The following is a 15,561-nucleotide window of genomic DNA, read 5'->3' as shown; positions in this document are numbered from 1 at the left end:
TAACATTTGGTTAATTGCTGATATCCTAAAGCACATTCATGTTCTTGCTCTCTTTCCCTCCTCTTTCCTTCTGTTCTATAGCAGTGAGAGAAAATATTTCTGTGTCCGGTGTCTTAGTTGCCAACAGTGAAAATTAACTCTAAATGTTCAACGTATAACAGGAATTTATTAAAGGAAATTTGGGCTTTTTTGAAATTGATTTGGCACCATAACACAGATGTCACAAAAACCATTGCTGTATCAAATGACTCACATTAGTGTCGTTATTGGACATGAGGATATGGGCAAGTCCATCAATTTTGTGTTATCTACAGATGTGGGAGTATCAACAAAAGAGCCATTGAAAAATCTGAGGACGCTGCTGAGATAGGAAGTGGCCGCATCTTGGATAAACCGAATGCTGAATGTGAGTGTGGTTTTCCCATCTACATCTCCCTGTGGGCATTTGAGACCAACACATATTAAGTGACTTATCGATGCCGCAGAGCCCAGAGGCTAACATAGACATGATTCCAGAGACATCTCTGGTTGACTGTGCCGTCCAGATTGTTGCTACTGGGTTTGGGGAATTTGAAACTGGTGACTCTATGAGCATACCCTTCTGGCTCATGTGCTAGGTATGGTACAATTGATCTTTCGGTGTAAACAGAATCAATTCCACCGAGCCACCCTATAGGCAGAAGTGAGGAAATTGTTAGGGAAGTTAGCACCTGCATTAAGAAAATTTGCTACAACCCTGACACAGAAGCATTTGTGTCAATTTCTAGATGGAATAGTGACAACATACTGGAGCTAAACGCTAATGTGCCATGGGTCAAAGCCCTGGGTTGCACCCTCCCACCAACCAACATGGTACTGGTACTGTCCTGTGTGCCTAGTAATGCTGGTGTTCACAAAGCTGGCATAGTTATAACCTTTGCTGCAGTCAGTGTCACCATAGAATTAAAGTCTAATGGAATGCACCATGAAGCTTTGAGTGAACCTTTCCCCAGTGACAAAGTGAATTTCAGTGTCATGGATGTGTTTGTCAAAGATGTCCATTGTGCCTGTATTGCTGGTGACAGCAAAAATCACCCACCAGTGGAAACAGCTGACTTTACTGTTTGGATGATCATCCTGAGCTATTCAGGTCACATGCTGGGTATGCCTTTGTCTTAGAGTCTCACATGGTTCTTGGGAGATTGCTGAGCTGACGAAAATAAGAATATGGAGGGTCTGGCGTGGTAGCCTAGTGGCTAAAGTCCCCACTTTGCGCATGCTGGGATCCCATATGGGTGCTGGTTCTAGTCCTGGCTGCTCCACTTCCCATACAGCTCCTGCCTGTGGCCTGGGAAAACAGTAAAAGCCTTTGGACCCTGCGCCCATGTGGGAGACCCAGAATAAGCTCCTGACTTTGTATTGGCTCAGCTCTGGCTGTTGCTGCCACTTGAGGAGTGAATTAGTGAATAGGAGATTCTTTTTTCTGTCTCTCCTTCTCTCTGTGTATCTGACATTTCAATACAAATAAATAATTCTTAAAAAAAAAAGAATGTGGAAGCTAGCCCTAAAATCTTGAATTCTAGGGATGTGGCCATTGTTGAAATGGCTCATGGCAAGCCCATGTCTGTTAAGAACTCTATCATCCACTGGATTGTTTTCCTAATAAGAGACAACTACTGTGGCTTTGGTAAAGGCAATGGACAAAAGACTGCTGTAGCTGGCAAGGGCACCAAGTCTGCCCAGAAAGCTGAGAGGGGTTTTACTGCTATTCCAGTTTTAATCATTGGAGGAAAAATGGTCTCAAAACTATTTGCTTCAATTGACCATTTACGTTGAAGGGTATAAGACTGGTTAGTGATCATAATGCATCATAAAACCTTCATAAGGAAAGAATGTTTCTGGACCTTTGTTTTTATGTATGTGTGTGTTTTTAATTCATTTAAAATTTTAATTTTATTTAATTTTAAGCCATTCATTTTTACAATCAGTACTTTTTAAAGGAAATAATTTGATTAAAAATCTGTCAGAATTCTGAAACCCATTAAAACAAGGTTTAATGAGGAAAAAAAAGGTAGATGGCTCAGAGTGTTAGGAGCTCCTGGATATTTAGGCATGGAGACTCAGGTACCAGGAATAATATGTCAGATCTTTCTCAGAGGTGCTCTAGAGGAAAAGTCGCTTTGTTTGTAAGGAACAGGCACTGATGCTGTGGTTTTATTGACTCTACTCCAATCCTAAGTGCTAATACTACCTCTAGAAACTCGACTTCTGCTGCCCCAGCTATAGCCAGGAAACTTCCTGCAGCCACTGCCACTCTCATTGGGAAGGGATGCATATAGGGCCTGCTTCGACTCGGCTGATTCAAAGATGTATCAGACCCAGCTGATTCATAAAACTTGGCCATAGTGTGCATTCATGCTTTCGTAGTGGGAGATAGTCCCTGCCCCTCGCCGAGAGTCATGAGGCAATTAATTCACTAAATATAAGTGGAGTGCTTAAAGGTGCTGGTCTGCCAAAAAGATTAGCAAAGTCCTATCGAATTTAATTTTTATTACTTGAGCTAATTTTTAATTACTTTGCTATTGTTAGTTTATAGAGTTCAGTTAATGGCCCTAAGATCTGAAACTAGTTTTTACTATGGGCAAATGTGTTAGCACTTATACTATTATTAAAAGAAACTTTTAGCTTTTTGTATCCTTCTAAGTTAAGAATATTTCATTCATAGAGTAGTTATCATATTAATACTGGCTGAAAAAATTTGTCTCATTTTCCCTTGGGAAAATTTGATAAAGAAAATTGGAAAATTTGCATAAGAAAATAGTATAAAACAAGAGAGCAAACATGCTGTTTTCATAGGAGAAATATTACTGTGTTGCAAATTGTCGTATTGTGAAAGAAAAAGTTTGAATGACTGGGGAATTGATTGCTTTTACCCTTTAATATATTCTCTACTTAACAGCGTGTAAAAGATTCTCCATTCATTTGGGTAGGTATGCCCTGCAGATAAATTTTATTCTTTGTCATTCAGCTTTTTTGTTGATAGTCATTGCAGTAAAATGTTCACTGGGGAAAGAAATTCTAAATTTGTTATCTTTAAAACATGGAAGAATGCAGTATACAGTAAAAAAATAACTCATTTTTTTACTTGATAAGTGCCTACTCTAAGAAAATTTGCATTAAATGCTTACAATCTTTAAGAAGCTCATAGACAAGTGGGGATCTAGAAATTATTGGATTACAAGGAAAAATATAAGAGGAAAACACAGAGTACCAATGAAGAGAAGATATATTTTATCTGTGCCTGGAAGTGCAAAACTAGATTCTAGAGTCGTTGCATTCTTAGTTGTTGGAATTTCTATGCATACTTTAATGGCCCTCAGAGACAACAGGATGGAACATTTCAAATAGGTGTCATCCTGGGGTTTCCAGGAAAGGGCAGCCCTAAAGGCAACCACCTGCTTTACCTCTTTGCAAGGATGATTTTAAGATACATTGCTCCATTGATTTGATTTTCCAAAATGCTCATGATACTCACCTCCATCCACAGTCGTAGAACAGAGGGAGCTTGGATGGTTTTAATTTGCATCACTAAACTCTTGCAAAGGTTATAAAGCTGTTTTACCCACTGGTGAATGTAATAAGCTGTGATATTCAGATAGTGCACATTTAAGCTTACCTTTTCCCTCTATATAAACAGGAATGCAAATAGGTACTGGGTAATTAAAATTAAACCCCATTCAATAGATAAACAAATTAAAGCAGAGCAGTTGTGTGCATGCTTCTCTAAACAGCGCAGACATTATCAGAGGGCAGTCCTAATTATTCAAGGATGTAGCAAGAGCTGTTGAAGGAGCTATTGATTTTTTTAAAGATAAGAAACTGTCTCTAATATTAATGGATAGTGTTTGTTTATAGGGTAAATTCTTTGTGGTACTGTAGAAATTAAAAAAAAAAAAGGAAATTAGATCAAAACTACCCAAACCTTCTATACCAACCAAAATTTTACCAAAAAAATAAGTTGTGATCTGTTAGTAGTATTTTAAAATTTAATATCGAAAGATATTGTCATTTAAATTGAAAGGTAGAGAGAACTCCTCTACCAGGTGGTTCATGCCTTAAATGCTCCTTGTAGCCAAGGCTAGCTTGTGCAGCACCCAGAAGGCTGAAGCTCAGTCCACATGTCCCATGTGAATGACTGGGACCCAGCTACTTGAGCCATCACCTGTTGTCTCCCAGGATGTACATTAGCTGGAAGCTTTGGCGTAAATGGAGGGTCTGGGACATGGACTAGGCACTCTGAAATGAGAATTTGGTGTCCCAAGCATCGTCTTTACTTCTGTACCAGATGTTTGCCCCAACGTTCACTTTCAATTACAAAGTCAAACAGAAATGTTTTTCCTTTGTAAATGTTACCCATTCTTCAGAGGGAACACTTGTTAGGGTTTTTGTGAGGACATGGTTTTTCATGCATTTTAAGTACATGTATAGACATTTGCCTGTACTTATTTGTAACTTTGTAGGGTTTTTTAAAAATTTTAATTTGCTTGTGTTTTGGATGCCAACATAACTGGTTTTATTTTCTGCAGGCCTTTTTTCTAACATGCATTCAATAATGTGCCTTAGTGATTTTTGATAATGATGATATCAGGGGGAAGGTAGCAAGTGAAAATGAACTTGTGATTACCAGCATCTTGGCTTCAACTCTGCCTGCACCATCCACGCCTCACTTTCATCTTGGAAGGCAGCTTCTGGGCTTTTACCAGTGGCCAATATTCAGGCTGTGTACCCATGATGATCATGTAAGAACCGTGATTGGCATGCCCATTCCCATTCTGCGCCTGATGCCGTGATACTTGAGATTTCCACAAAAAGAGCATGGATGTGGGCAGTTTGCAAACTCCACACCTAATTCTGCTTCCGCTAAGTATTCGGTTAAGGGCCACCAGAGGCTGTTTGCCTCCAGTCCCTGTAATAATATAAACCCAAACTTTGTTAATTGCAGCTCATTCTGCACATGCCTGCTCTTAATTTTTGGATGTTTGCTTTTGTTTTAAAGAAATGTTTGTTTCTGCTCACTTTTGTTTGTATCACCTCCTTGAATCCTTTTCGTGGATTTGAGAACATGGACCAAACCTAGCCAGAGGCCCTGCCACAGCAATCTACCTTATGATTTTCCTCACTGCATTTCTTTTTCTCTTAATGTATTTGCACTAATGCAGTAAAAATAATCCTTGATTGAAAACAACCAAACAAAAAAGAAATTGTAATAAACTGAAATTATTTTCTGGTCTTTGGGCCAACATAGCAAGTCTTGTATGTCAAAGATAGCTAGCTACTCAGAAGAATTACCAGTTAATATTTTGTGTCTGATTTTTCTTTTTGTGTAAATGAGTAGATAGTTTTCCAGAGTTCATTTGTTTGGAGTGGTTATTTTTTTAACCCATCAATTTAAATGATAACATGTCTTATATGAATTCTTGACTTAGAAACCTTTTTTTTTCTTTTTAGTTTCATAATGTTTTAATTTTATCTTAGGATATTTTTGTTTTAAAATATTTATTTGAAAGAATAACAGAGAGGGAGGAACAGAGAAATTTTGCATTTGCTGAGTCATTCTCCAAATGATTGTTGCCATATCTAGGGCTAGGCAAGACTGAAACCAGGAGCCAGGAGCCATATCTTGTAGGTACTGTCTTGTACTTTCCAAAATCATCTTGCATGTTACTATATGTTTGTTTTATCTACAAACATTGAATCAATTTATCAGGTTTAATGAAAAATCCTGCTTAGAGTTTTATGTGGGTTACTCTAAAATAAACTTATTATATAAAGACTATTGACATCTTTATTTTCATGAGTATGGTATGTATTTTTTCAAGTCTTTTTTTAAATACAGAAAACATATTTTAGAGTTTTTGTGATATGTAAACATCTTGGTCATATTCTGTAATTTTATTTTTGTCTAGGTGTTTTCCATTATAATTACTTTTGCAAATGATGTTTTTCTTTCCTATTAACACTTTCGAATTGGTTTTCTTAGATGGTGTTTAGGAAAACCATGTATTTTTGCTAGTTTATACTGTGTTTGGTAACCTTACTTTTGTATTTCAGTTAGTTTTTCAGCTGATTTTCCTGTTGATAGTTGTTTAAGTAGTGTTACCACACAGTTTTTATTTTTCAATGCTTTGTCATGCTTTCTGCTGGGAGACAGCCAGCCCTTCTGAACTTTACTGTCATTAGCATTTGTTGTCATAGATGTCAGGGTTAGCATGTCTGCTCCCACCTCAAATTAATTCCAAATGTACTTTACCCAGTGACTGAGTTTTCCCTGTACTCTGATATGGAAACAGTAGTTAAATTCTTAAATTACATCTTGGAATTCTCAGCTATTCTTCTTGCCAAAAGACACTTGAAATAACAGCAATTTTCTATAGTTCTTGATAAAATGACTGACCAAATGTTTCTGCTTAAATTGCTACCCTGGTGTTAAATATTTATATGAAGTTTTGATAATTTTGTTCTGGAGATAGAGTTGATAAGTTACAGGAGACTTTGTTAAGAATGAATGTTATATAAACAATATTTTATGTAAGTGTGACCCATGAAATACTTGGTACCTAGTGTATTCTATATAATGTGTTCTATATTATACTTGAACATAAGCTAATTTCTTGTTTTTTCTTTCCTTTTAAAAATTACTTAACTAAGTTTAATGTCTTATATTTCTCATGGGTGTATCTGGTTTTCCAGTAATGGAAAACATTATAGGCAGATAATGTGATTGTGTAGGTACCAATGGAAGCCCAAGCTGATGGTCTTTTGTTTGTAAAAGGAAGTAGCTAAAAATAGAAAAAAGCTGTTTTCAGAAAGAAAGTGTTTAAAGACTTCATTTTACTCTGCATATTTTACTCTGTTTAGGGTTGGAAATGATTCATTTTACATTTTCTCTCTTCAGCTTAAACCCTTGTCAGAATGTAAACCTATGGCAATACCATCATGTAATGTTAATCAGGAATTACTCTAGGGCTTATATCACCTATTGTTTTAAACATTTAGATTAGTTTCAGTATAGTTTTAAGTACAGATATTGAAAGCAGTCAAGTTAGTCAAGGTCTTGTTTTTTAGCATTGCGTATGTCCCTATATAACCATGTGAGTGTAAGTCATTAATTAGGGGTATGTTTTAAAAAGATTTATTTATTTGTTTGAAAGGTAGAGTTACAGAGGGAAGGAGAAAGAGAGAGGCAGAGAGGAGTGGAGAGGAGGGAGAGTGATGCTACATGCCAGTTCACTCTCTGGGTGGCCACAGTGCCTGCGATTTGGCCAGGTCAAAGCCAAGAACAAGGACTCCATCTACATTTCCATGTGGGGAGAAGGGGCTCAAGCACTTGGAAAGGCATCTACTCCTTTCCCAGGCACTTGAGCAAGAAGCTGAAGAGGCTGTGGAGCAGCCTGGGATTTTAATCTCTGCTTATCTGGGATGCTGGCCTCACGGCACAACTGTGTTCCTGAATTTGGACTATTTACAAGTATTCTGTTTCTTCTAATTTCAGATGTATAATAAGACTTCACCTCCCAGTCACAAAGATATCATGGTTTTCTTTGGCTACTCCCATGAGTGAGAACGTGATCTAAAGTTGCACTTACAGTGTCCCTGCATTGTGATGTTGGGAGTCTGTATCAAGGTGAATCTTGGGCTGCTTACGTCCTGAATAACATGATGGCCAGAACTCACCTTTAGCCCCATGTTGAATGTGTAGAATAAATGAGAAGTAAAATAGAAATTGTTAGGGTTATTTGTTACTGCAGCATAACAAAGCCCACACTGCTGAAAGTCAATTTGATCCATTAAGTGGCCAATTCCTGCATCAAAGCTTGTTGTATGCGTGCAACATTAGACTATAGGTTGGGCACTGGTCAGCAGAAAATCTTTATTAGAGCTTTGATAAATAGTAAATCACCTCTAGGGATATTTTACTTTTCATCTGTAAAGAGGTAGAACAAAGTGCTTATTAGTGCTTATTAGTGCTTATTAGTAGATTACTGTTTGGTAATATTTTAAGAAAGATAAATTCACCTTAGAATTTCTGGTTTAAAAGTTTTATAGGGTCCCGATGTGGTAGCATAACAGCTAAAGCCTTGTTACATTTATATAATAATGAAAAAGATATCTGTGTTTTTAGTTCTATAGGTTTTTTTTTAAGATTTTATTTATTTTTGTTGCTAAGTCAGATATATAGAGAGGAGGAGAGACAGGAAAATCTTTTGTCTGTTGATTCACTCCCCAAGTGGCTGCAACAGCTGGAGCTGTGCCAATCCGAAGCCAGGAACCTGGAGCCTTTTCCAGGTCTCCCACACAGGAGCAGGGTCCCAAGGCTTTGGGCTGTCCCTGACTTCATTCCTAAGCCACAAGCAGGGAGCTGGATGGGAAGTGGGGTTGCTGGGATTAGAACCTGGTACCCATATGGAATCCCACCGTGTGCAAGGAGAGGACTTAAGCCTCCAAGCTATAGCGCCAGGCCTGAGAAGTTGTGCTTCTTCATATTATGGGTGGAATATACAAAGGGAAAGATTTTGAAGGAAAGATTGTAAATTCAGGTTGTCTATGATGAGCTTGCTATTTGCCTGTATTAAATAAGATGTGTTCAGTAAACATTTGGCTTTATAAAATTTGCTCCCAGATTGAAAAGGAAGCAAGGGTATTGGTGTCATTATCATCTAATGAATATCAGAGGGTTAGATAAATGTGGATTTTATTGAGGTCAGAGAGATGGATAAAGTCAGAGGGACAGGGGAGAAGCATTGAAACCATAAATGTTTAATAAAATAAACATCTTTGTTTTGCTGATTATCTGCCAATTAGGTATCAGACACTTAACCAAATGATTTATAGACATAATTTTAAATAATTCCAACTGCTTCCTTAACATGGTTATTCTATTGTACTTGTGCTATAGAACACAGAATCTCACAGGACTAACTTACCCAACGTTACAGAGTTGATGACTATAAAGGAGATTGTCAAACTCATATGACCATACTTAGAATCAGCGAATCAGTCACCATATGTAGGAAATGACCCACAGATAGAACGGAATCTGACTGTGAGACCAGTGGACTGAAAAGGAGAAAGGTGTCAGAAAACTGATGAATAAGGAACTTTGAGGCAAAAGTTCTAAATGTGAAAATATCAAGCAAGGTAAAATGTTGAAAAAGCAGTTTGACGGCAAGAATGAAAGCCATTTTTTAGTGAGTTAAAGAGAGACTAGGGGTGAATACAGAGGGAGGAGAAGGGCAAAAACTGCTTAGTAGAAGTTTTGTTCAGGAAGGAAGGCAGACTTCTGTTCAGGGATCATCTGAGGTTTGGGTTGTATGTGTTAATGTTTTATTTGGATTTTTATTAGGAATACATGATTTTGCTTTGAATCCAATTAAGCTGACTTAGGAGGTAATGAGAAAACACAGGGAAACATGATTGAAATAGGGGGTTTGTCTGGGGAAAAGGTAAAGCATCAGCATAGGTGGAAGAAAGGACACTATAACAGAAAAATCAGGGAAAGAACCGAGAAGCATGAATCAGACGAATTTTGTGGGAAAGGCAAAGTTGAGGCATTTCTCCCACAGATAGAAATAATTGGCTATAGGCAAGTACTGTGCATATATAAATTAAATCTTTTCAATACTGATAATATAAAATTTTTCAAATTGCTTAATTTTAGAACGATTTACCATATTTTTTTTCCAAGTCATTACTGGGGTTTCTGCTTTGTGCTTAGCTGACAGTCATTTGAATACAGCATTAGTTATAGTCCAGAGAAATTACGTTGGCTAATAATGCTAAATTTAAGTGAAATGAATAGATTTTGAGAAGCAAATGCTGCAAACCCCCCTCCAAAAAGAGAAATGACCCCATGTCATTCAGTTTCTCTTTCCTGGATCCTAATGTGTTGGTCTAATGTCTGAAACAGGAAGCCCTGTGTCTTTACCAGCTGTGGTGGCTGTACTCATGTATCACTGACATAGAGACTTAAACAGGAGATACTTCTCACAGTTCCTGATGCTGCAGAGTCTGAGGTCAAAGTGCCAGCATGCTTATGCTTTGGTGAGAATCCCCTGGGTGGGTTGCATTGCCTGCCTTGTTGTTGTGCCCTCACATGACAGAGAGAAGGGGTGGGGCATACTCTGTTGCATCTTCTTTTAAGGACACTAATGTTGTCATGTGGACATCATCCTTAGGATCACATCTCAACTTAGTCAATTCTTAGAGATGATCACATTTGTGTTAAGTTTTCAAGACTGAATTTAGGGGTGGGCCAAATATTCAGTCTATAGCATCCTGTGATCTCAGATGATTTCTTTGTCTTGGTATAGCCCCCATTCCTTAATAGTTAAATATTGCCAATTAAACTAGGTCCATGGTGATCTCTGTACGTACTTAAAAGGGGTCAGGTAGTTTGATACTTTTAAAATATTACTGCATATTACAAATTTCATATAGACACCATTTGTCTTTTAAATAAGTCATTAAGCCTCTTTCCTGTGACTTAAAAAGGAAACATAAAACACATACTAATGTGTTCCTAGCAGAACATATGACAGTAATGAGAACTTGTGTATTTCTTCCAAGTTTATATCTTACCACTGAGGTTATTTTAAAAAGAATTTGATGTACATTCACGAAGATTTTTATTAAGGCAGAGTTTTCTAAAATTTAGAAAAGAGGCTGATTATTTATTTGTTTATTGGATACTGCTTGCCTGTTACTTCTTTGGAAAACTATTTATGAATCTGCTGTTAGGTTCCAAACCAGTCTTTAGAATAACTGAGTTATTGAAATGTTTGGGGGTGCTCGGGAGCTGGAAAAGGTTCCCCACAAAAGCCCAGCTGGCATTTGTGGAAACAGGACCTTGAGCTACCCAGTGACAGACAAGCTAGCTCCAAACATAGGACATTTTCCAAACTCATTGCTAGTAAATTCATAACATCTGAGGGATCAGTGATGAATTTGCTTAGGCCTCAGATGACAAAGATGCCATCCAAAAATTCAATTATGCTATTTGGTAGGGAAAGCGCCTGCTGGAGGATTCTGAGTTGCATTGAATTATGGATATGTTTTACTGCTCTGATTCACTCTAAGCTGAGCATATTTTGCAGTCATAGTATTTAAATGTGCCCCTGGGAACATTTTATGGCATGGCATGTGACTGTGGGATGCCTTGGAAAACTGGGCACTGGACCTGGCATCGTTATTTAGCCTTTGGTTTTTGCTTTATGGAAAAAGAAATTGTATCAAGTGAGTTTGATGGTGCCCTCCTGATCTGTAGTTTTATGATTCTCCTTTGTTTGAGGGTGGGAACATTTGATTAATTAATTTATTTATATTATTTATTTTTTAAAAAGGTATTCTAGGTGATGTTAATATTGTCCATCAGAGTGGGGTGGGTCAAGGGTTAGGGAAAAGTGGGTGTGATCTTTGTTTCCAAAATTTTTATTTCTCCTTTCTTTTCGGAGGAAGGGGTAGAAGGGAAGAACCCATACCCAGCCTTTCAACCCCAGGAATGGGGAACCACCACTGATGTCAAACCATGGTCCCAATGTGGTGTACCTTTGAGGGTTCTGCCTAGGTGGTTTTGATAATTCTGAAATGTTGATCTTGCTGATCCAAGTATGAGGGAACCCTTTCAGTGTCCATTTGGTGACATAGTCCACCTTAGAGTCTCCATTTACCCAGGTATTTGCTGGCATCATTTGGTTGGGATAGTTGTCCAATTTGTTCTGTTCTCCTTCTGAGATGGTATGGATGTCCCCTGCAGGGCTCAATGGAATGCCATATCCTCCATGTGGATCTGGGTCAATGTCCACTACTCCATCCTTTCCAACAAGGAGAACCAGTTCTTGCTGATGGGCCTAGGGCCCAAGCCAGTCGACCTGGGCCCCACTGGACCTATGCCTGTGGGAATCATGCAACTGGCACCCACCATGAAGGTGGGCCAAGGACCCAGGCCAGGCAACCCAGGCCTGCCAGCACCCAAGGGTGGGAAAGTTTTACATGAAATCAGAAAACTCATTGTTATCCATGTTAGAAAAAAATTGCATAAAGCCAGCAGATAAAGCATTTGAGTTAAAAGGGAAGTTGGATTTGTTTTCTGAAAGAATAATTATAGCAAAGACAACAAACTGTAGAACCCTAGCGTATTATCCTGATATATTTTCTGACATACCTCATTTTGGTCAATGACTAAGTTACCTAAGAATGTATGCGATGGTTTTGGTGTCATCAAGAAATATCCATTTTATTTCTTATCTGTGCTATGAACATAGATTTCTGTTTTATTTCATTGTAAAGTTAAATTAGCGAAACTGAATGCCAACTCAAGTTAAAACTCTGGTTAAGTAGCACATATTTAATATTACACTTTCTATGTTATTTTAAGGCGTGCAGGGTTTGTTATGCCAAACCAGTGAACTATAATGTAACTAAATTATAATGGAATTTCCTTTCAAAATCCAATTTTGGTTCAGTTTAGAATGGTCCTTTTGAGTTGTAGTGGGCCCCTATCAGTATTAGTGATTAATTAAATTCTTCAGCTCTTCTACAAGGATACCACTTCAGCTATTATGTACTTCAGTTCTTTTGGATCTTTAAAGAATTAGAGCTTCATACCATTTTCATTATCACTCTATGGGAAAAAAAGCGTATAATGTGGAGTCAGAAGCATCACTTCTGGAGTCGGGGACTCTAAGTCTAGTTTTGATGCTGTCCTTTACCAAGTGACGTGGGCCAAGTCATTCAACTTCTCCATCCTGTAAATACTCAGCTGAGCACTAGAGAGATATTAGTGGGAATAGCACATGTGAATATACTGACAGGGCTTCAAGTAGTTCTTAACTGTCAGCAAAATATTAACTATTGCTACTTAAGGTTGTTGTTGTTTTTGCACTAGCATCATCAACTCCAGGGTTTATTAACACAATCTTGGTAAGGGTGTGTGAAAAATCTAGAATGTATTTTGTCTTCTAAGTGTTTTAAGTCATGCTGCATTTACTGAATCTATTGAGATAAAGATGGAATCATGGACTCTATTGATCTTGGAAGTTGATACAGCAAAGTTGTCTCTTGCTCATGTCATGGCCTAATGCAGGTTGAATGTTTCTTCTTGGACCCACACTTCTTATCTGAGGATTTAATCTTTCATTGTAAACACGGACATCTTCAAGATGAGTGTGCAAAGAGAGCATAAAGGTGTTCTTTCCAGACATGATGAAAGGTACATCACTTTGACCAGAACTCAGTAAGACATTCCCAACATATTCTCAAGGGAAACTGGGCAATGTGCATGAAGATCAAATCAAATAAATGCAATCTCTGCTATATGGAAACCTACAGATTCATTTTTGTGGCACTCTAAGTCTCAGTGCACAAATCTGGTCAAGGTAGTAGTTCTTATTAATCCACAGTAGAACCCTTGTTTTGATTCTAGCTAATGAATAGTTTGGACTATTTAAGAGAAATTATAACCTTTTTTCCCCCATGGAAACGTAATTGCGATCAAGTTTTCTTTTTCAGCATGACAGACTACTAGAAAGTTTAGAGTCAAATTAGTTGTTTGTAGCGACTACATCCTTTCTCAGTGTTAATTTCCCTGCATGTGCTTCCCTATAATGTTTCTTTCTTAACTAGTTTCTGTTAATTTTGTTGTGTTTTAATAAATCCTTATAGATAATAGTAAGTCCTTTTTGGAACAAATTGAAATATGAACAAGTAAACAAACCCATTTTTGTCAATTTATATCTAATGAAAAATTATGATTGAGTCCATTAATGAATGAAAATAGACTTCCTTAATCCCTTAAGAGGTAATGCAATGACTGAATTTGATGAGGATTTGAACTCATATAGAATATAAAAGGAGAAAAGCAAAATGGGAAGAAGGGAGGATTCACCGTTGAGACCTGTCCTCCTTTAGCATGGAGCACACAGATAATTGGATAGCGATGTGCCTCTTCATTTTAATGTTCTTATAACTCTGTCTTTCCTTCGAAGTATCACAGGATATTTTGTAGTGAACTCCTATGTAAATCTTAAATAAAATGAAGACTCTCCCCTTTGAGTGTCAGGTTGCCTTTCCTGTAATTCAAGTTCCTAGTGCTGATTGGTAGAACTGCTCTTGTGGTTGAAGTGGGTATCTTGTTGACCAGAGAAGTCAGGAAAAAATGTGCTGTGGTAAGTGTCTCTTTGTCTCCTGGGAAAAGCATTAATTAGTCATCTCTTCCTGAACATCACTTCTAATTATCTTAAGCATGTTTTGTTTTCTTTTCTTTGCCTGCTTTCCCCCAGGAAAACAGCTTCATACTGTTCAGGGAAAGGCAGAATGCCAGAGAGAGAATGTTCTCTGAAAGGCAAGAAATTCTATCTTATCTTTCTGACTACACGATATGTTTGGTGGATTTAAATCAAAAATTGGAAAAGCTGCACCAGCTTAGTCAGTGCAGTTATATGGACTTACAAGGAGAGAAAGGAAACATATTCATCTTGTGGATAGAATGAACAAAACTGGTGATAGAATATTGATGATTAGTTTCATTGTGCCTGGATCGTGCCAGCTGAACTTCTAGGCATTTTTATTTTTGTGGTAGGTGGTAGATTAGAGGTGCCTTCTTGTTAAGCTCTTGAAAGCTATGTGAGCAGCCTCTAAGATGGCATTCCATGGATACAACCTCCTCATAGTCATAATCCCTTTCGCATTATGCTGTACCAAATCTGTGTTATTTGGGCAAAAATAGTAGCAACTCACTTCTGAGAATAAGTTATAAAGGATTGTATCTTCTATCCTGGATGCCAGTTCTTTCATTTGAATCTTTTGCTCTGAAGAAAAGGAGGTTTCCATGCCAGAGTTCTATCCAGTATCCCATGCAGTATAGAACTGGAACCCCTTCCTGGCCAAAGTCAGTGAGAAGGCAAGGCCTGCCAACTAAAAGATGTACTTGGAAGCAGATATTCCAGATATTCCCAGGTGCGTCATCTTTAGACATTTATCTTATTTGAAAGGATGAAACACAGAAACAGAAAGATATCTGTCTCATATTTGGCTCACTCCCCAAATGTTCTTAACAGTCATGGGTGGGTTAAGCCAGCAAGGAGCCAGGAATTCAATATGGTCCCCTGTGAGTGGCAAGACTAAGTACTTGAGCCACCATCCAGTCCCTCCCAGGGTGTGCATCAGCAGCAAGGAGGTTGCCAAAGAGAAGAGCTAGGACAAGGATCAGGCTCTCTGATAAGGGAAGTGAGCATCATAACCAGTGACTCAATTTCTGTGCCATAAACCTGCCCCCTTTCCACTCTCACCAACACGATTGAGTTTTTATTATTTTTATTATTAGTTTAAAATTTATTTTTTATTTTTTATTTTTAAAAATATATTCACAATTGAGTTTTGAGATGCCTACTGCCCTGGCTAACAAGTTGACTGGAATTGAATTCGAAAATCTGAGTAGTGCAAGAACAACTAAGATAAGTTCCTCCCAGATTCTCAGCTCTCATAAAATATTGGAGTTAATAAATGCTTATTGTTTTAGTCTGCTTC

The 15,561-nt window shown here is 37.8% G+C and overlaps 1 pseudogene; it reads left to right on the top strand.

Annotated features, from left to right (window-relative positions):
• Window positions 1-217: 217 nt before the first annotated feature.
• LOC121164991 lies at window positions 218-1,815 on the top strand (annotated as a pseudogene).
• The last annotated feature ends 13,746 nt before the right edge of the window (window positions 1,816-15,561 follow it).

Source organism: Ochotona curzoniae, unplaced genomic scaffold, assembly GCF_017591425.1.
Source record: "Ochotona curzoniae isolate NIBS_2020 unplaced genomic scaffold, NIBS_Ocur_1.0 contig_883, whole genome shotgun sequence".
Classification (NCBI taxonomy): Eukaryota; Metazoa; Chordata; class Mammalia; order Lagomorpha; family Ochotonidae; genus Ochotona; species Ochotona curzoniae.
Note: the sequence above shows the minus strand (reverse complement) of the source record. Positions and strands in the feature narration are given on the sequence as shown.